Genomic DNA, 20,908 nt, shown 5'->3' with positions numbered 1-20,908 from the left:
ACGTCTCAGGGGACAAACGAGCCGGGGCGTACCTCCGCCAGCGCCTGAGTCTGGCGATCCAGCGGGGCAATGTCGCCAGCGTGTTGGGAACCCTCCCACAGGGACCAGGCTTAGAAGGTCTCTTCTACATATAGTTTTAGTTATGTACATAGGTTTAGTTTGTATAATATATAGGTTAGTTTGTAATTGTAAATTATATAAATTATGTAAATAAACTTGAATGATTACACTTGTAGTTTCCGTGAGTCACAATTGAAATTCAACGCTGCAGGTACATTATGTACTTGCGGACCATCTACACAGCCTGGCTGATAATTTTTTAATGAGTTTAGTTTAGATGTACTTACTATTAATATATTATATGTATACTATATCTTGTCTCAAGAAATTTAATAAACCAGTTGTGGATTGAATGTCCGAGAGCAGAAATTTTACGTATACGAGTAACAACATTACGCACCTATGCATAATTAAATATTCGGCACAATTATCCAGAGCAATAAGAGTTTAGAGTCGTGGTGGTGTAAGGGATAAGGTCTCGGCTCTCCTTTAGAATCCTGCGATGTATTCCTAACAGTGTTTTTTTTACAAATAAGGAATTTTGAGAACAATTATATCACGTAGTCTTACGGTGAAGAAACCTGAAAATCTAGATTCTAGATGTGTATCCTAAGTGTACTCATTCAAAAACGACAATACGGCTCGCGACAGTCGCGACCTATCACGGTAGTGCAAATATACTGCGAAAAGTGGGTGGGCTCACTTGCGAGTCATCTCTGACTACCCCTTTTTTTTTTTTTTTTTTAAGAAATTGTTATAACTCCACAGACTTTATGTCCGTGCCTTTTGAAGAGTGGTAATTTTTATGAGATAGTTTTTAATTCTTTTATCTACTTTCTACTCGGTAAGGAAGTTTCATTTATATATAGGTATATATATTCTATCTTTTATATATATATTGATCTTTTTTTTTTTCTTTTTCTTTTTTCCCTTTTTTTTTTCCACTGCTGGGGGAAAATCCACATGGACACCTGGGAAGAGGACCCAGGTAGTGTCGGGCGTTAACCGACTAAAAACCCCCAGCCGTGTATCTCATTATACAAGAATTTTTTTTTTTTTTTTTTTCTTTTTTTTTTCCTTTTTTTTTAAATTAATGGTTTTCAGAGTCACACTTACATTAGTAATGGCAACAAACTTAACAAGGACAGGGCCAATGCCAGCTGTCTTCGGAGAACTTAGTAGACACCTGGCAATGGCTCGGCCCCTCAGTCGTTATAGGTCATGTTTTGCCTGATGTTAGTGTGTGACTCTGTTCTTAAAGATAACTTATTTTAATTGTTAGTTATGATATAATAATCAATAGGTTAGTTATATAAATTATTTTCCCAATTTGACCTATATTTTGCGCTCTTAACCAAAATTATATTTTATGATTTATTCCGCCCCGTTTTGCCTTCTTAACATTTCACCAGAAAGTGCAATGACCTCTTTGTCTCGATTCTTAACTGCCATTTTTAGATTGTACTCGAGGATGCGTTTCTTTGGCGCTGTTATTGCCGTTTTAGCGAGGGGATAACAGTAGTGACCATAATATTATTATGTATTGTATGTAAGTATGTGTCAGATCAGAATTTACTGATGACTTCAATACTTAATAATTTAATTATACGTATTCGTTATTCTGGTCTATATGTGTATGACGTGGAAGTTAATTAATTACAGTATTTATATTCTTTGTTACAGGTAACCGCGGGGAAGACTAGAAATGAAATATAATTGGACTCAAACTAGATGAAAAAATATATAATTACTTGTAGTGACTAATAAAATATTAATAGTTTAATTTACTTATATGTAGAACAATTCGACAGTGTTAATCGATGTATTGATTTATTTATCTAACTAATTCAATTCAGTGTTAAAATATTAAATATTTTAGTCCAATGTTGTAGTTATAAAATAGTCAATATTTGTGTCAATTGTGATTGAGGACAAAGTTTAGATAAAGGGAATCCGATCGGCAGATGTTTTTTTATCACCGGTAAGTAATTTTCTAAATATTTTATTAATGATACCTAGCTGAAGAAAGGCTTTCCTATATAATGTAGCATACCTATGTACCAGCCACTGTCGATGTCGATGCGCTCTTAAAGTTTTACTGCGTTTCAACGTATAAATATGAATAAATTAGACAGCGATAACTTTGAATAACTATAAAGCAAGAAATTATCCTGAACCATACCAAATTGAATTACTTATGTACCATCCCCGATAAACGATAATCGGCCATTTTTCCAAAACTTTGGAGCTCTGTTTTAGCCAGGAGCCACTATTGTATATCGTGTTATCATTATCGATTTAGCGTCATCGTTTTTGTTATATTATTTTTTTACTCAATAGTTTAAAGTAGAACTAAAGTAAGTAAGGTAAGCTTTAAATAATGTTTGATGAATGAATCGGCATACCAATGCCAATGCGAACGCAAGATTACTAAATAAGTTGCGTAAATCCATGCACAAGTTGTCATATGATCGTAGCGCGCAACGTGGGCAACAGTCCAAGCTCACACATGAATATCCATTTAATTGGGTTTTGAACTCAAATCTTAATCACTGCAACGACCCTGAATATAGTAGGAGACCCACTTGGCCCGTAACTTCCTCCAAGAATATCAGTTCTTGTTGTGATCTTCACGCTGTGCTCACTTGTGTGGAGATTTCAAACTAGACAAATGGGACGGAATCCGACCCTGTTTTTAAATATTGCTGTGAATGAATGAATGTAGTATCAAATTGTAGAGAAGGAAACCTTGGTTTCGTTTTATATAGTTATTAAATTCTAGTAGTAAGTGGGTAACAGTGGGAATAAAAGGTATAGCTTGATAACTAATTGGAGTTTTAATTCTGATTCTTTGTGTTTATGGGCAGCAAATGTGCATTAAGAAGATTTAAAAAAAAAATGCAATACGAGAATACATGTTCGCTGGTAATGGATAATATAACTACATCCATTTTATCAGTACCATAACTACCATAAGGCACGTTTTGCTTCACTTTAAATTGAAGGACAGAGGTCAAGTAGGGTAATGTAATATCAGAGAAATTGCTATTTTTCATTAAAAAAACTCATCTCGCTCTTAACTCGCAATAATCTTGAGGGAATTTGAGGAAAATTGCGATGGTTGAAGATTATAAATTGGTACATACACACTCAAGGAAGGTATCAATCATGTTTCGTAGGTATCTATGCATGCACTGTACATGAATTCAGATTTTTGTATTTCTTTTCTTATTGAACACGATTATGTCTACTAATGATCTACTGTCCAAAAGGCCCCTGATTTGCGTCCATCCGAAAAAGGATTACCTACTTACATCATATTGAAAAAGTTTTTCGACTAAAACAAAGAAGGTTGCCCGTGATAGGGTCTTAGGTAGTTACTTATTAGTACCTAGACTACAGATGTTACTTTAAGTAAGATATGGTCGTGTAAGTCTGTTAGAAATAAAGTATCAAGTAATAAAGTATTAAACCTAGTCAATCGTAGTTGTCTATCGACGACCCTAGTAAGTGCCAGCATTAAATTCTAAATAGTTATGGCACTTTTTCGTGAAAATGTCAGTGTTTTACACCACACATGTAAATGGACAACATTTCAAAAAACTAAAGCTGCTATAAATCGAAAACCATTTCGAGATTTAGCTCTAAAGACCACAAAAAAAATGTTTTTGTATTTTTTGGATGTATCATTTTCGAGAAATTCATGAAATAGTAAAAAAGTGCTGATGACGTCATGCATCAGGTGCGATGCATTTTGATGATCAAAGCCTATAGATTTGAAAACAAAGTAACTGTCGCTTTCATTTTTGATTGACGTTGACGTTTTATCGAGACGTTGTTGTTTATTTGAGTCATTTTCATAAATTCTGTTCTGACACTTTCTGACTATTTTTTTTTATTTATCATTTAAAATGGTTAGTACGTATTAAAAGATGACCTCTATATAATATGTCCCAGAGCATGCCACCGCCTACACAGCTGAAAAAATGCTTCTGAAAATGCTTCTGCTTATTTTTTTACATGATAAAGTACTTGGTATCATCAAAAATATCAATGTCATTTGAAAATGACCCATTTGTTGGTTGGCATGTAAACAAAATTTAAATGTCACTTGTCAGTGTCATTTATGTTTTTTTTCGAGACTATTGCAAAAGACAAAAATAAAAATTGAGCCTAATATGTGACGTCACTTCCGGTTTTAAAATAATTAACTTTAAAGTTAAAAATAACATGAAAAAATTTATGTATATACAAAATAAAAAAATACGGGTCCTCTAATTTTTAATAACCTTTCCGAATAGCTAATAAAAATATAGGGTAAAGAAAATGAAATGTTGTCCATTGTCTTCGAACGGGTGTTAGAGAACAGAACATATAACATTTAAGAACAGAAAATATTTGTGAGAGTTAGATAAGTCAAACATCATTATTAAAGATAACTGGTTACTGCCGTAAGTTTACAGAGAGTTTAAAGTTGTGACATCTTCAAATCACACGATATATTTTGTTAACTTTAGAACGCTGTGTTGAAAAAGAAATGTAACACGACGAGGTGCTAATAATTTATCTTATTAAAAAGTATATTTCACAATGATAATATAAAGAGGACCTCATAGATCACTGACACCAAACAAAACAGGTCGTGATTCTAGTTAAATTAATTACATAAAGTACTGAAATATTAACAGTTCAATAGAGACAGGTGAGTAACTCAATACGTATGGCTCGATTAAGTAATTAGTCTCATCCTTAATGGCAACGCGGCATCCCCCGGGGCAGTCAATCTTACCCCGTCCAATTAGTACGCTACACTTTAAATTGTAAATCTGGAGACTAATTATGTTTATATTGGCTTAGTATCTATGGTTGTATGTAGGTTTGTGAATATGTTAGACGTTAAATAATAGTAGGTAACAAAATAATTGTGAAATCATTGATGTGATAAACATTTGTGGTGGGAATACTAATATCACCATGTGAGATTTAATTTCAGAATATTAATATAATTGTACTTTTTAGGGCCTTCCATTTGAAACTATAATATTACGTTGCAGAGACGTAAAATGGCAAATTGTTCTCCTTAACTCGTTATTTGTTTAACTTAAAAGATTTATATCTTTCTCGAGAGATCCAAGGATTACCTATAGAAACCCAGTTTATTTGCATTTACAAAACCATGCACCACGCGCGGATCCACCCATATGGGCAAGATGGGCATGCCCATCACCTAAATTCCTTGCCATATCACACCACGGGATTTCAATATAATAATTTCGTTATTTTATAATTTTCGTATCATTGTTTTTTATAATGATGCTGATGGTGATGATTTCTGGTTATGCTAAATTTTTTTTTTCCACCTCGGAAGCCCTCTGGATAGTTGTGAAGAATTCAAAAACCATAAAATTTTCGGTCATGCCAAGAGTGAGTTTCGGCTAACAGCAAATGTCACTACTTACGTATAAGTACAACGTGACTAGTTTGACCCCAATAATCCATATAGTTTTTATAATAAACTGTATTATTATAAAAAACTTTAAGAAAAGAAATGTTTTTTTTTAAATTAGTGTCGACATTTTGTAAGTGTAACTTTTTTATTGCTCATAAGTAGACTTTTAATGAAATAGCTGTAGGTAACCTATAAAGATAAAATTAGCCACATAGGGAATATGCATGTGATTCAAATAAAGTTCAAACATTATTTTTAATAAACTTTGTTATTACAAAATTATGCCTCCATCAATATTTTTGATATAATTTATTTTTGAGCACGTAAATAATTGTTGAAAAGTAGAAAAAAACTGCAATAAATTCAAACTTTAGAAACAATACGAATTTTCTTAGGGCGGATGTGACGTAAAAGGTTTTCATAAGTATGTCATTCTCAGAATAATCTATGCTCATAGAACTGATTTTATTCATAGATTTTTTTAAACAAATGATCATCATTCATAATAATATTATATTTGTTTATTAACTCAGTAAATAAAACCAGTTGAAAGTAATTTCTCTCATTTTAATATTACGTGTATTACACCCTAACTGTCATCGAGAGAGTGCAATGTCGCTGAAAAAGACTTATAAATAATATTAAATTATACGGATTTTTCGTCATAATATTTTTGCGCACTTGAAAAGAGCTATCCAACGATCGATGTATGACTGGACATTATATGTCCCAAAACGCCCATCCTCTTTTTAACTTTATTTAAAATACCTTAAATTACTATTTTTGGCGTTCAATTTTTTGACCTATAATAAAGTGATGTAAAATTATCGAATAAAAAGACAAACACATGCATATTCCCTATTAAATGAGAATTTAGTCTAGTTTTATACCTGTATACTTAGTAAGTTTTGCCGTTAGCACAAACGTTTTTCGGTTAAAAATTTCATAACCTGTTTTTTCAGAATTGAAATGTAAAATTTACTGTTATGTCTGTTGTGTTAACTGCTGGTGTTCCTTATTTAATAAATAAATAACTATTTATTGATCCAGAGGGCTTTTGAAAAGGAAAAATTGCGTTATGATCAATACCAACATATACACAAAAATCTGCTACCTATCAATCCTATCAATACCTCAAGGTGACGCAAAACCACCTTGTTTAGGATTTTGTCCGTCTGTCTGTTTGTCACTACCACCGTTTTTCTCAGACACGCATAAATATATCAAGCTGATATTCCGCATAAATACCTATACAAATTTACGGCCCCGACAAAGTAAGCTCAAACCGTTTTTTGATTCAGTGATTGGTTTACGAAATATTAAGCTTTGAAGTGCTATTTTTCGTTAGACCTAAATGGTCCCCACCTACCCTGTTGGCTAAATCCAAAAAATATGAAAAAAATCACGGATAGTAGTAGATGCGATCCCTGATGATGAAGGGACCAGCTACATCTGTTATAAATCCGGGGACGTGTTGTGTTTGATATGTGTAGCAGTGGTGTTAATGTGGATGTGCTTGAGCAGCATGTGAGCTTGAGATCGCTATTTTAAAAACTTCGCATGGATACTTTTAGGCGCAGGCCACCGTACATAAATGATGAAATTAAAAGAAAATTGTTGGTCGGGTTTTTGACTTGCCCATCACCTATTTTAAGGTCTGGATCCGCGCCTGCCATGCACAGCCCAGTATGCAACACATTCCCATATTGAAATGTTTCTGTTGAATAACTGAATGTTGAGCCAAACACGGCTGAGTTGTTCCAGTATAAACACGTGTAAATTTAATTAGGGGGCAATTTACCAACGAGTACTTTGTGCCATTACGGGCGGGCGGGTGAGTGTGCAGATGAATTTGTACATATTATGATAACTTCATAAGTGTTTTTGTACACTACGTTCGTAGGTTTACCAAGCACTTGTAGTTGAATGTTGATGATGAATAGCTAGTGTTAAGTTTGTACGTCTGTTTACAATGACAATAATATTCAACGTTACAAATTGAACTCTATGTACTTACCTAAGTTCATGAGCTTTGATCTGCACTATCCGTCTTCAATATCAATAGTGCAAGGTGAGCTGAAGTGAACAGTAAAGATTACGGTCTGAAATCCAATAAGCATAGTCAGGTTTCGCAACAAACTCGCCCGTTACGGTAGCCTTTGGCGTCTGTATTTTACAGTTGGAACTTTCGGTCGGCGGCGTTCCGAATTTTTACGAGTTGTGTTTTGAATTTATCAGGAGGATAAATTTTCTTTTAAAGTTTCCAACAAGTTTAGGCATATACAATCAAACTGGGAGGAGTTTTTAAAAGTTAGACACATGCTCACTGGCAGCCAGTTTAGCCGGAGACTCCATCACAAAACTCATTTGGCATTCAGCCACCTACAACGGTCGTGTGCATGCGAGGCATTTTAAAATACCTGCTTTTTTCGTGGCAATTCTGAGCTAAGTTCGCGGGATGAAACCCGGAGCGGGGCGTATTTACTGATTCAATGCCTCGGCTAAGGCTCAACACTTTGGTCGGGAAATGTGCCCACTGAATTTAAACTCAGGGAATCGGCGCTCTGATAGAGCCTATGTTTTTCATTGAATAAATTTTACCACTTTACTTTTGAGTATTCATGGGAAAATCGCAGATGTGAATCAATCATAACCTACTGTTTTTTGGATTGTGAAAGGCTATGTCAAAATTAGCTCCAGGTTTAATTGAAAATATCTACGTTAGTCATGAAATGAAAATAAAGTATTATTATTTCTGAATTAAGTTTTACACGAGCCATTTACTATTTATCAGTGTGGGACTATATGTATACCTACTATAAAGCTTTGTATCATTAATTCCTATTGTTAAAATAATACTTAGTTGTATGTTGAGTTGACATCATCACGACCCATTACGTCCCCACTGCTGGGGCACGGGTCTCCTTCCAATGAAGGAAGGGGAAAAATAATGTTTCATACTTCCAAAACTGTAAATCTACCCACCAATAACGATACAAAACTGAAAAATATATGCATGGCCGGCTCCAAAAGTGAGGGTTATTACAGTAAATAGTCGAACGTGAAACAAATGATACGTATAAATATTTCGGTCGAACGACTCTCAGGATGGTTCGTTAGCTATACAGCGCTGCATCCGGCCGGCGGAAAAACTGGCGAATGGCAAATACAAATCACGCTTCCTGTAGAGAGCTGCGACGCCAGCGCTGCAGCGCTAAATGGGATTCGTGTTTTTGGTGCTGTCACCGTGCCGGCTCGCGAGCCGTGTTGACACAGGCTCAGCTGCCGGCACAGGTACACAGACGACGAAAATATTGAAACGGATTGACGTAATTTCAGTATCACGGCGGAAAAAGCGACGTGCCTCCGCTCATACTGTTCCGTTGTCGATCTGCAACGCTGTCCGGTATCTGATAAATATTTTAATGAGAGCAGTACGTCATAATATGGTACCACTATAACGACGTCAGAATAACGTTGATACGAGTGTCACAGTTATCTTGTGAGTACGTGTAAATTCGGAACCACTTCGCTACGGTATAATACGGCTAACATTTTTCAAAATGATAATTTTAATTCAAGGTGTAGCTATTCAAAGTCAAAAGTGTTTAGTCATCGTACAAATACAAAATGTTTTTATGAACATGTATAATCTACTCTATTAATAGATTGCCCGAACCATCGAAAATAAAGTGGGATTAAGGAATTTCATCGTTAACTTTTGTGTACTTTTAAGGTAGATATAGTAGTTTCTATATTGGAGCAGGTTCACTAATTAATACGAGCAACGTGGGGATTATATCTTCCCGACCTATTTATCAGGGACCAGCTCATATTATATTAAATTTGCATCGTTATTGTACAGAATACGGTGTTTCTCTTATTGATTGACCCGGTTGTACCAATTTATTTTGTGCAATAAAGAATGTAATCATTATTATAATTGCTCAATTAATTTATTGATAGCACTGTTTTGTAGAAAAATAACTGATGTTTTAATATTGGGCTACAAGCAGCATAATTATTCCCAACTTCCCAAGTAATTACATAATCCCTGTACAGTAGCTACACTAATCTGTAATTATCATCACGTAGATATACGTCTATCAATTTTCATTCTACTATGCATACTAATATTATACATTAATTAATACCTCTAGACTAGTATTATAAAGGGAAACGATTTATGTGTATGTCGATTTATGTGTGTAACGAATAAGCTCAGAAGCTACAGATTTTACAAAGTATACTATGATTTAATTAATATAGTTATTTAAAACGGTATAGTATGATTTTTATCTGGATTAATTTGTTATTTAATTAGAGTTCAAGCACCTTTTTTTTGGCAAAAGACTTCCATGAAACAACGTTTGAAAGGTTTAGCGAGATCGCGGGCAGACGCTATGCTTGGCATGATAATACTTTTGAAAGCTTTCACTGTAAATACATTTATTCCAGTGTTGCAAAAATACAGACACCTTGAGAATCATAAAAACATAATACCTTAAAAAAGAAACGAAAAAAAAAAGCATTTTGGTGTCGGAGTGCGTTGGAATTCCTATTAAATATTTGATGGTGGAGTGGCAAATAAGGCGAGTGCGTGAGTTTTCATTACGCCCTCTAAATGGAAAGAGTGTGTACGGTCTGTGGCATCGCATATTCATGGGGCATTTTCGTGACTCAACATCTCAAGATTTGCGAGCTCACTGTGTATACAGCGCCTAATGGAAGGATTTGATGAGGTGACGTCACCTGTAGGAGCGTCACGCTCGCGCCGCGCGCTGATAGACTGTGCTTGCCACTCTCTACACCTCCCACGATATATGCGCTCTTGGTATCGACTAAGCATTTACATAGGAACTTTACTCTATATTCAGTTGTATCCAGTTGTGCAATTTATTCCAATGAGAACATTCATAGGAATAATATCCAAGAAAGAAATCTTGAATCTAACTTCACAACTGTAATCTTAAGTGAAGATATTTTTAACAAAGAAGCTTGTTAAAGTTTAATCTGCTAACTAAAGTCTGACTCACGTTAGCATTCAGAAGTCATGGATTATTGCAAACTTCAGGTGCTGGAGTGTGAAAAGTTTTTGCCCCGGCTGTGTATGCCGCCTTCACGTTAGTTCAAGTAACTCGGTGAGCTGTTGTTACAAACAAAACTAGACTTTGCAGCGCTGGCTTACGGACAGGATTGGGGGGTTCGAACTACAAAGGTATGTAGCAAGGTGATGTTTGTTGTAAGTCAACGACATTCAGCCGTGCTGCCGCAGCTATTGCTGTTTGTCATGAAAGGAGTTCGAACGACGCCCTTCACTTTGTCCTTTTTTGTCGGGAGCTTTCCATCTACTACGGGTTTACAGCTTGTTTTCATTCAGAGAAAAAAACTCAGAAAATGAAAGTTATAAAGAATATTTTATAAGTCACCTTTTCTTAATTATGATACAAAGATCACAACAAAAAAAAAGACTAATTAAAAGAATAATTGTTGGCTAAAGTTTCATCCCGCTCTGTCCCGTTGTGTAAAGTTGTGCAACTCGCGATCTGTGCCGGCTCGTCGTTTGGAGGAATTATGCCGCGGATTAAGTATTTTTGTCCAAGTTAATGATGTATTGTTTTTGTTTTATTAACAAATTTTACTATACTCCTTTGTTATCTAAAATCTGTTGTAAAAGTAGTATACGACTTAGGAAAATGGTAGAATTTACAAAGCTTTTTCAGGATTTTTCATACCTTATTTCGGTGGCTACTGGGTAATCAGCTATTGATACTATTCTAACTTGGCAAGCCCCTAACTCTCGCTAAGAAACAGCAAAACATTTCTGGAGTAAAATACTCAAAAATAATTCTAAACAATGACGCACACACCCAGTTCAATACCGCATTGCAAATGCCAATATCTTGCTGATTATTTCCATACGAGGATCGTGTCGGCTCTTTACGACTGCGTACCTCATACGTCTCTCAAGATACGTATTTGAGTGAGTTACGGTCGCAGGATGTGGCATAAAGAGACTGTCTTTATGCCGATCTGTATCCCTGAAGCGTGGGGCGCCGCGACCCCGAGGAGCGCCCATAAACACGCACGGAGCTCCCACCTACTGCTTAGAATACGTATCACTGTTATCTGCTTTTGTTATTAAATTCCGCTACGTGTGAACGCTATTGAGGAGTAAGTAAGATTTAAGCGCCCCTCGATGAAGAACTCTCTCAAGGGAATGCAAAATACAATGCAGAGAAAAGGAGCATTCTGAGCAACACACAAAAGACTGCTGAGTGCTGGTGTAGCCTATCGTTTTTATTCTGTGTAGAGAATACATTTCTGCCCTAGGTATTTCATCGACAAAGCTAGGTTTTAATTTTTTACAGTCTTTATTAACATTATTTTATTATAGCTGCTAATAATTATACTAAGCTCCGCTCTGCACACTAAGACCCCAGCAGCCTACAGCGTGGTAAAGTTGTAGTGTAATGAAACTACTTAGTACGGCACCTTGGGGTAAGTTCGAATACCGGCAATGGTGGTTAAAGGCGGGCGGAATCGTTCGTTCACGGACTCACCGCACTTTATAGTTTTAATATCGCGCTGCGGTTGGTACCGAGTTATGGCGGGGACAAGGCGCTCCTACAAACCGCCCAACAACCTCCAACAGAAACATGTGTTCTGAACGGACTTTAACTTGCCACTACTTATTTGCAAGCATGTTTTGTGGCCCACCCGATACTAGATTGTTCGCTCCAATTTATTGTTTGATATTGCTTCGTTTTACATAAACTTTCGCTACGTAATTACATTCTCACGTTGTTAATAGTTTATCGAGTTTGGTTTTATTAACACTTTAATAGGTAGATGTGGTTGTGAATAATTATAATGAAATGAAATTATTTTTTTAACATTATAATTATGTTAATCTCGGGAACTAGTAATCTATTTCAGCATTTAATCAGGTTTAATAATGAAATTAGGCCAACGTTGCGTCATGGCGATGCTGATAATTGTGCAACTAAAGATTAATTTGTTTTGTGGTCTAATTTAGTCGAGCTTTGTGAAATGACACTTTAGCAGAATTTAATTGCATTTTATCATTGGAAATGAAACTGATATTACGTTTAGGCAGGCTACAGTTACGCATAAATCTGATCGAAATGTTATTTAGGAGAGGCCTGTTATTATGCGACAAGTAAAGAGTGGGAAAATGAGTTTTTGTTTTCGCAGTCACGTCACAAAAACTTTAAATAAGTTTAAAAGAGTTCTTTTCCGCTCGGATGGTCGGGCATTGTTCTCACTTCTCTCCAGCTGGTACATTGTCAACAGACTAGCTTTTTCTTTCTTCCTTCTGGCTTTTGTAATAACAGACTTACCTCGGACGAAGTTAGTTTTTGTTCGTGGTTTCATTACTGACGTCAGACTATGACCACATTTAAAGAAACTCAGATTAGTTAATTGTCCATTTAGGCACTCTGAACATTTTCGCTTATTTTATTTCGGTATAAAAGTCTGTACTTTATAGTTTTTTAATTGCAATTTTTATTCAACCTTTTCGGTAAAATCGACTAAGTGCAGAAAAAATATTTAAATAAACATAAATATTATATACCTAATAAGATGTGTCATTTTGTAATATTTGTGTTATAAAGATTTGTCCACCAACCCGCACTCAGCCAGCGTGGTGGACTAGGCCTAAACCCTTCATTGGACGGAGACCCGTGCCCCGGCAACCTATCAGTTCGTGATGATGACGATGAAGATTTAAATAATAATGATTAAAATAATAAGGAACCTCGTGCTACCACCACCAGCTACCAGGCATGCATAATTGCATAGGTCGGTTGGAGCGAGTAAAGTTTCGATTTATTTCTCCCGACGCCCGCAGCGCCTCCCGGGCCGGGTTGTACAGACGTGCCGCGCCGCCTAATGTCCACCGGATTGACCCGGACTGCTCAAGGACCGAATACGCACTCTTTATTTATAAGTGCTACGCTATCTTTAGCTATACTCGTACCTTTTTCTAAAACCCTAATCCTGACACACTGAATTGGAAAACATAAAAAATGGGTTTATTACTTCTGAACAGGCGAGCTGATCTTTCAGAAATATAATTAATAATTATACAAATATAATTTTTCGCGAATTTCCAAATTCTGATTTCAGATTCGGGCTTAGATATACCATGCTGCACATGTAGGTTTCGGCTTAGTATACCAATTTTGCAACACCCTGTATAGTCTTAAATATTAGCAAGAATATAAAGAATAATAAAAAATCTACATACATACCTCCCGGGGCGACTTATAATCCGTATGAGGTTCCTTAAAACTACTTCCATCCGTTGGTTGAGAGGACATAGATGAAAAGTTGTAAGTACTTTAGCGAGGTGGTCTTTATACGATGTGATAAAGTCGTGAAACTATCATTAAGTCCAAATACTACCAAGTATTGGAGTTGTTTGCGTTGGCTAAATCCAGAGACAGAAACCCGTATTTATAAGACTTAGAGCGGTTTCCACTGTGAAAATATGGATCTATGAAACTCGGATCTAATTTGGATATTGCTTACACACTAGTCAGATCTCTGATGAGAGCCTGGGCAAGCTCGTACGGTCAGGTGCAGAGAAACCTGACCCCCCTCTCATACTAACAATGCTTCTGAGGGGGGTCAGGTTTATCTGCACAATGCTCCGATTCATCAAATCCAAATTCGGACTTTACCCATCAAAGTTTATTATACTCTTATAAAACATGGAAAAAAAATTGTATAGACCGAAATTAACCAAAGAAATATACTTAAAAAAATAAATAAAGCATTGGTTGTGAAGTTTCATACTTCAATGATATCCGATGATCACGAAAAACCAATTCGTAAGAGTACAACTTCTTACAGTTTCTTACCAAAAGTGAACAGTTGCTGGCGGGAAAGCGCTTGTGTCTTAATAAAACGCTACCAAAGCTTTTAGTTTCGGCTTAAATCTGTCTTCCGAAGGGCTTACACGTGGCTCGGAACGTGAGAAACTATTACTGCGAAATTACCTCTAAAAGCTCCTTTACTTTTATGTGTAACTTGAGGTTTAGTTAACAATGCCGCGGCTTTGCATTATTATGGCTATTACTTGTTATTATTTGAAACACAATACAGTTCAGTAGAATAGCAGAAGTTGTAAGTGTGTAGGTAAACCACCTATGAATACGTATGAATTTTAATATGTATGAGGTTGCTCTGGTCTTGGATTTTATAAAATTGAATACATTTTATGGTTATGCTGGTCTATTATCAAACTATCGCATACCAATCTTACCTTAATAGGTACTTATCTAAGTTACCTAAGCTCCAGTAGCAACCGAAAGCGTTAGTAGGAAAACAAAAAATAAACAAAAATGTCAAATAAAAGTAATCTACGTCGTAATTAATTTGAAAGTGGGCTAAATGCAGGGTCGGTCATAAATTGCGGTTTGGGACACGTCTATAAACCGGGCGGAGGTGATGGGACGCGGCTCTCTGGGGCACGGGGCGGCCTAGTTACGACCTTTTTTTATACGAGGATGCTATCAGCCCTTCATCTGAATCGAGACCTTAGATACCAGCACGCATACAGTACCTTCTGTACAAAATCTTGACCCACTTACGCGCGCCATCAAATACAGAAGGTAACATTCTTGCATTTTATGAACGCGAGTGGAACTTTTATGTCGCCAGTGTGTAAATAGAGACACTGAGGGAATCTATCACGCTTGCGTAAGTGAGACGAAGGCGTGTCAAAGAAAATTTGCTGCGTCATCGTGAGTTGTAACAACATTTTCAATCTAAAAAGTTACAACAATCAATTAGGCTCTGCTACGGCTACTTGGCCATGTTGTTTACGACAGCTTTACGGCTTTATTGATGCTTCTTTGTTATGATGATCACTTTGTCGCGATATAATTATAATGCAATTGTTTTTAAACCTTCCGAAGTTACTGTTAAGCGCGGGAAGCTTAAGAATTAATTTCTATATTTTTACAGGGATTTCTAAAGACAACTTGTATGTTTGTATAATAAGTACAAACAAAATGTCATCGTGTCTTTCATTTGTTACTGATTATCCATAACCAAGACCAAGAAAGAGGCAGAATGGGCTGCTGTAGCGGGCAAACACAACACTGCGTCTTATGTCTTATCTCAATTCATGCTCACTGCACACCAGACATCGCACAAACATGTCCGCACACAATGTAAATACGACACAGAGCCTAGTGCATGCGTGTATATTGTCCTTAACATTATTACGACGTCTTAGCTCACGAATGTATACAATGTATTAGACTCAAATAGACTGAATGATTCAGTTAGCTAGATTAGATTATATTATGGTATAGGAATAAACATGGGTGTTGTATTTAAAAGACTATTAAATAGGCAATCCAATAAGCTTGCTTGCGTTGCGATCCACCAACCCCCACTAGGCCCACGTGGTGTACTAGGCCTATACCCTTCCTTCATTCGAAGGAGACCCGTACCCCAGCAGTGGTGACGTGATGAGTTGTGACATGTAATATGATGTACATAAATTATCAGAAACGAGAGCATAACTTTATTCAGCTTAGTAATCATGCGTCCAATTTGCCGCTATCCATCAGCAGCGAATCTCTATCGCGACACGGATTGTATCTTCGCCCTACGACTTATATATTGGTAAAGTTACGAACACGTCACTCGACGCGGATATCTCTGTTTACGATCAAAGTGAACAAAACAAACAAGTATTGGGAAGGCTGTTGGGAATCTATAACTCAATGCCAACTTCGCGCAACTTGGCCGAGTTGGTCCTAAAAGTAATTCGCCGAGGGCGAACTGTGAAGACGAGATGCCATTTGCTTGTTCTAAACTTACCTGTAAACAAACACCGATAAATAAAGGTATCGACTTCTAAGGCAATAAAGGTTTGTTTTGTCTGGTCGCTTCATGAGCCGTGTCGTATTTGCTTCTCATTACCGGCATTAGGTTGTTTTCACAAGTAGAGTAGAGGTACGTACTCTCGCATATTCCATGCTAGGACTCCAGATTGTCGCGAGCTCTTTTGTTTTGCTCAACTTTTGTAGGTGTACTTGTTAATTATTAATCGCATTATTGTACTATAGGTACTATTTAGGCTCTAAGATTAGTAAAATAGGAATAGGTAGGTATTTATTAATATTTTTAATTAGGTAATTATTCAGACATTATTGATAAAACAATCACAATGTCTCCTCAGCATCAGTTACATATTTATTGTAGATATAGGTATCGACTATCGGCAATAAATATGTAGATATCGTAAAAAAAATACCGAACACTGTGTATATATTTAATTTAATCAAAGTATACATACCTAATAAACCATTTTAAGTATATCAATTGTACACTCACCAGGCAATGGAAAAATGACTGATAAAATTTGATCCAATTTACAGTCCATTATTTTTAATAAGCACTGAGGACATACTTTAAAAAACATGTGTAAATATTGTATTACATGTTCAGGACACTTCAATTTTAAAGACAACCCTTAAGATGCTTCAAATGTTCTCCGTGGCTTAAGCGCCCATTACCCTTTGCTCTACCTCGCTGCCTCGCAACTCGCAAGTACCACATGAGCAGTTTCCAATTTCAGGCGTGAACTTTTATGTCGACGTCCTTACGTGAGCGGAACCTTGAGCAATGAGTTAAAAATGAATTATACGAGTATTCTTCTCCCACTCTGAGGCGGTAGCACGAACAATTTGACACTTGTCATTTCGCGGTGCGATTCGATCGTTTTTTTATTGTGTAGTGATCCGGAAGAATTTGACACCAATATTATGTCAATTCGATCACTTTCATAAAAAAAATGTTTTTAGTGTCGCTCTTGTGTCGCTGTATGAAAAAATATATTATATGAAACTAGTGAACGCATTAGTTCTATTTCTATTTAAAGAACTTTTCAAATGTTTGCGGTCTAAATGGGAAATTATAGCTTTTCATTTAAGAATAGATTATTTACAAATAGGTTGGAAACGTTTAATACGTTTCCAACCTATTGTATTATCTATTGTATTGTAGACACATAATAGTGATAAAGGAAAAACACAATTGAATTTGTCTAATCTGGTAAATGAGAGTGTATAACCCTAGCGGATTAAGTAAGATTGATGTTTATTTTTTTTCTATCTTGGTAATTAATTAATTAGTATGTTTATATCGTAGTCGCTTTGTCTGCCTGATGTTTAAATTGTTTCACAACTAAGTTATTAGTACCTTATCGCAATTGAAAAAACAAGTCAGTATTTGTATAAAACTAGGATATTTGAATAACAATAGGAAAGTTATATTCGTCAGCAAGTCATCAACACATCATAGCTAAGATTTTGTTTTGTAGTAGGTATATAATATAAATAATAAAATATGATTTACCATAGTGCAATATTTATATCGTACATTATATTTCACCCAATGAACTCTGTGAGTGAGAGTACTAAATGCAGAAATGGAAACACAGTTCAGTGGTAGAGAAACTTTTTTTTCTGCTTAAGTTTTTAATCGTCGCGCCGCGTCGTCGAGAAACGACTGAGCTAGTGCGGTTTTCCCGACCTGAATAGTTCAGTCAAATTCACAGAACAAACCGCTGGCCGCGTGCCGAACCGTGCAGCTAAATAATCTGTGATGGCTGCCTGCATTTATACAACATACGAACTTTTAACAAAATTTGCTCACGGAAAATTTTCACTGGAATCAGATACAAGAGGTAACTGTTTTATTAGTTCAGTTCACCTCTCTGTAGGTGCACTCGTACGCCTTCTATCTAACTGGTCCTTTCACCACGTTGATAATCCCTGGTCCAGCTCTAGTGTTGGTCACCGACTAGCTAAGAAGAAGTTTCAGTATACCAATTAAGGTACAAGAACAGAAAAAATAGGCCATGCAGCGATGTTTTCGACATTGTGTGAACTTTTTACAACTGGCAGCTGCTTTTTCCTTGTAATTTGTTGGAAGCGAGCAATAAAAAACAAAGTTTACAGCGATAATAAAGAGTGTATATTGGCGCGGCAAAATGACACTGCCAGCTCGTAACGACGCCCAATTTTTTTTTGATTGTGTGATCTAGGTTGAGGGACTTACATTTTCTTTTCGTTTGCTGAGCCGGAGCAATAGCCGTAAGCACACGTTTTGATGTTGAGGTTCAAAAGTAACATTGGCTGAAATGAAATTGAAATGTATTTCTTTCCTGAACACAATGCTCATTGCTCATAATATGTAGATTGCTTGGGATAACAAATAAAGGGTACACTGGGGTATTATGAACATCTATTGTATCAATATACTTTAGGGACTAATGTAAAAGAAAAAAAGTTTGGTAAATACATTTCTCGTAGTGGATTTATTTATGAAAGCGATGAGGTTCTTGAGCACCGCGAGTCCCGGCGGCGGCGGCGGCGGCGGCGAGTGTGCGCAGCAATCTATCACGGACGACTGCCCGTCAACAATTATTAATGGCGTGTGAATAAATTTGTTGGATTCCGTCTCTACCAGCCGCTAGTCAGCGGTTTCCTCGAACATTCAGTACTGGAGTTTAGAGATTAAAGAGTGTAAGAATAAGATTAAGCAAAAACGTCTTGAAGACAAAGGAAATTTGCTTAGGTTTGTTTTTTTTGTGTTGCTGTGATTTAGCTTTTTCACAATACGGGGTGATATTATCATGCATCTGTCTTTGATGGAGTTCCCATTACCTTGTTCTGATTCTAGGCAACTGAAAGAGCTCTGCGGTAAATACATTATATTAATTAATTTTATAATATTTACCACATCATGGGACATGATTGGATCCTTTCGAAGTTTAATACCATAAAAGGAAAATACAAACTAAATTTTAATTGTACTTTATAACTATTCTATAGGTATAAAATAATGATTATATTTATGCAAGTGCTTAGCCAACAAACCGAAAAGTGGAAAAGCGAATATTATCTGATTACCGACGGTCATTACGGCAGACAATTTTTGCCGAGATGTTTTAATCGCAGTAATTTGGAAATGCCGGGTTTTTGTTCGTGTTGTCGGAAATGATCCTTTTTTATCGACAGTAAAAGTTTTTATATTTTGATACTTATCTAACCGGATTCGCACATTATATCTATAGCTTTATATACTAGCTATAAAATGTTGGTGATCTTGATGAATGTAGTAGCATAAAAAGTTTGTTAAGTTAAACAGAGGTTTGTTAAAAATGAGAAAACCATTAGGTATGTGTTAATTTTTCAAGGAAAATCACACATTTACCTATACAAATGTTTTTAGGTTATCTCAGGTTATAAAATAATATAAATGAATTCCCCTTTCAATGTAATACCGGTATATTTAGTTTCTTCCTAGTGTTCACTGGAGGCGAGGCACTGCGTTCTATGTAAGAAGACGCAAACTGTTTTCTTCACATAGAATATCAAAACTTTAAGTAGAGATCAGCTAGAGTTACCGTTTTGTGTCCTTAGATTTGTGTCGGTTAGGTATTTTTTTTATACAGAGTGTTGCAAAAGTCCTATAGCAAGCCGAAAGGGGTTGACTTAATATATCTTTTTTTACAACAAAACTCCGTATTAACAATATATCTGCGTAGCTTTAGGTCATATATTGATATCCTGTTTTGTCCGCTTGTTCAACCTGCAAGCTATTTCTAAGTCATTACGGAGATTCTATTACAGTTGTAACAACATTAAGCGCAAGTCTTGGGGTGACCGGCTATAAAACGTAACTTCTTTAGTCTAGAGCACCGTCCAGGGCACGTTAACTGCCTCGACCTTCCAGTCATTGCAATAAGGATTAATTTACTAGAGCAGTATGTTACCACAGCTTACACTTCAGAGAAATACTTAGGCTTAAATAAGGTTGAAAAACTTATAGCTCTTTCCAACCGTATGCATTATCCAATTTATTTATAATCAAGTATTAGGTTGAACACTTAAAACGGTTTGTCATTAAAAAATTAACAGTTTTATGTGTCTTTTTGTATGAGACACCATTTTGTTCGTATATTTAATCTAAGCCAGGGAAAAAATAATTCAAATAAAAACCGGCCAAGTGCGAGTCGGGCTCGCGCACAAAGGGTTCCGTAGTTAAATCAACCTATCTCAAAAACTATAAGAGATACTTTGATCAAACCAAAAATCGTTGAAAGAGTTAATTAGCATGCATCACCTCTATTTTTTTTAGAATTTTATACCCCGTAGTTATAAAAATAGAGGGGGGGGGACATACTTTTTACGACTTTGAGAGCTGATATCTCAAAAACCGTTCACTTTAAGAAAAATGTTTTTTAGAAAACTTTATATCATTTTAAAAGACCTTTCCAGTGATACCCCACACGGGTATGTACATCGAAAAAAAAATTTCATCCCTCAGTTACATGTATGGGGG

General features: G+C 36.0%; 1 protein-coding gene across 1 annotated transcript in view; it reads left to right on the top strand.

Annotated features, from left to right (window-relative positions):
- LOC105387609 (teneurin-a) overlaps nucleotides 1-20,908 on the top strand; it is a 331,961-nt gene that overhangs the window by 13,420 nt on the left and 297,633 nt on the right. The window contains exon 2 of the mRNA XM_048624883.1: nucleotides 1,744-2,041. The gene's annotated coding sequence lies outside the window, so the exon portion shown is untranslated. The remainder of the gene's footprint in view (nucleotides 1-1,743; nucleotides 2,042-20,908) is intronic.

The sequence above is a fragment of the Plutella xylostella genome, chromosome 13, assembly GCF_932276165.1.
Source record: "Plutella xylostella chromosome 13, ilPluXylo3.1, whole genome shotgun sequence".
Taxonomy (NCBI): Eukaryota; Metazoa; Arthropoda; class Insecta; order Lepidoptera; family Plutellidae; genus Plutella; species Plutella xylostella.
Note: the sequence above shows the minus strand (reverse complement) of the source record. Positions and strands in the feature narration are given on the sequence as shown.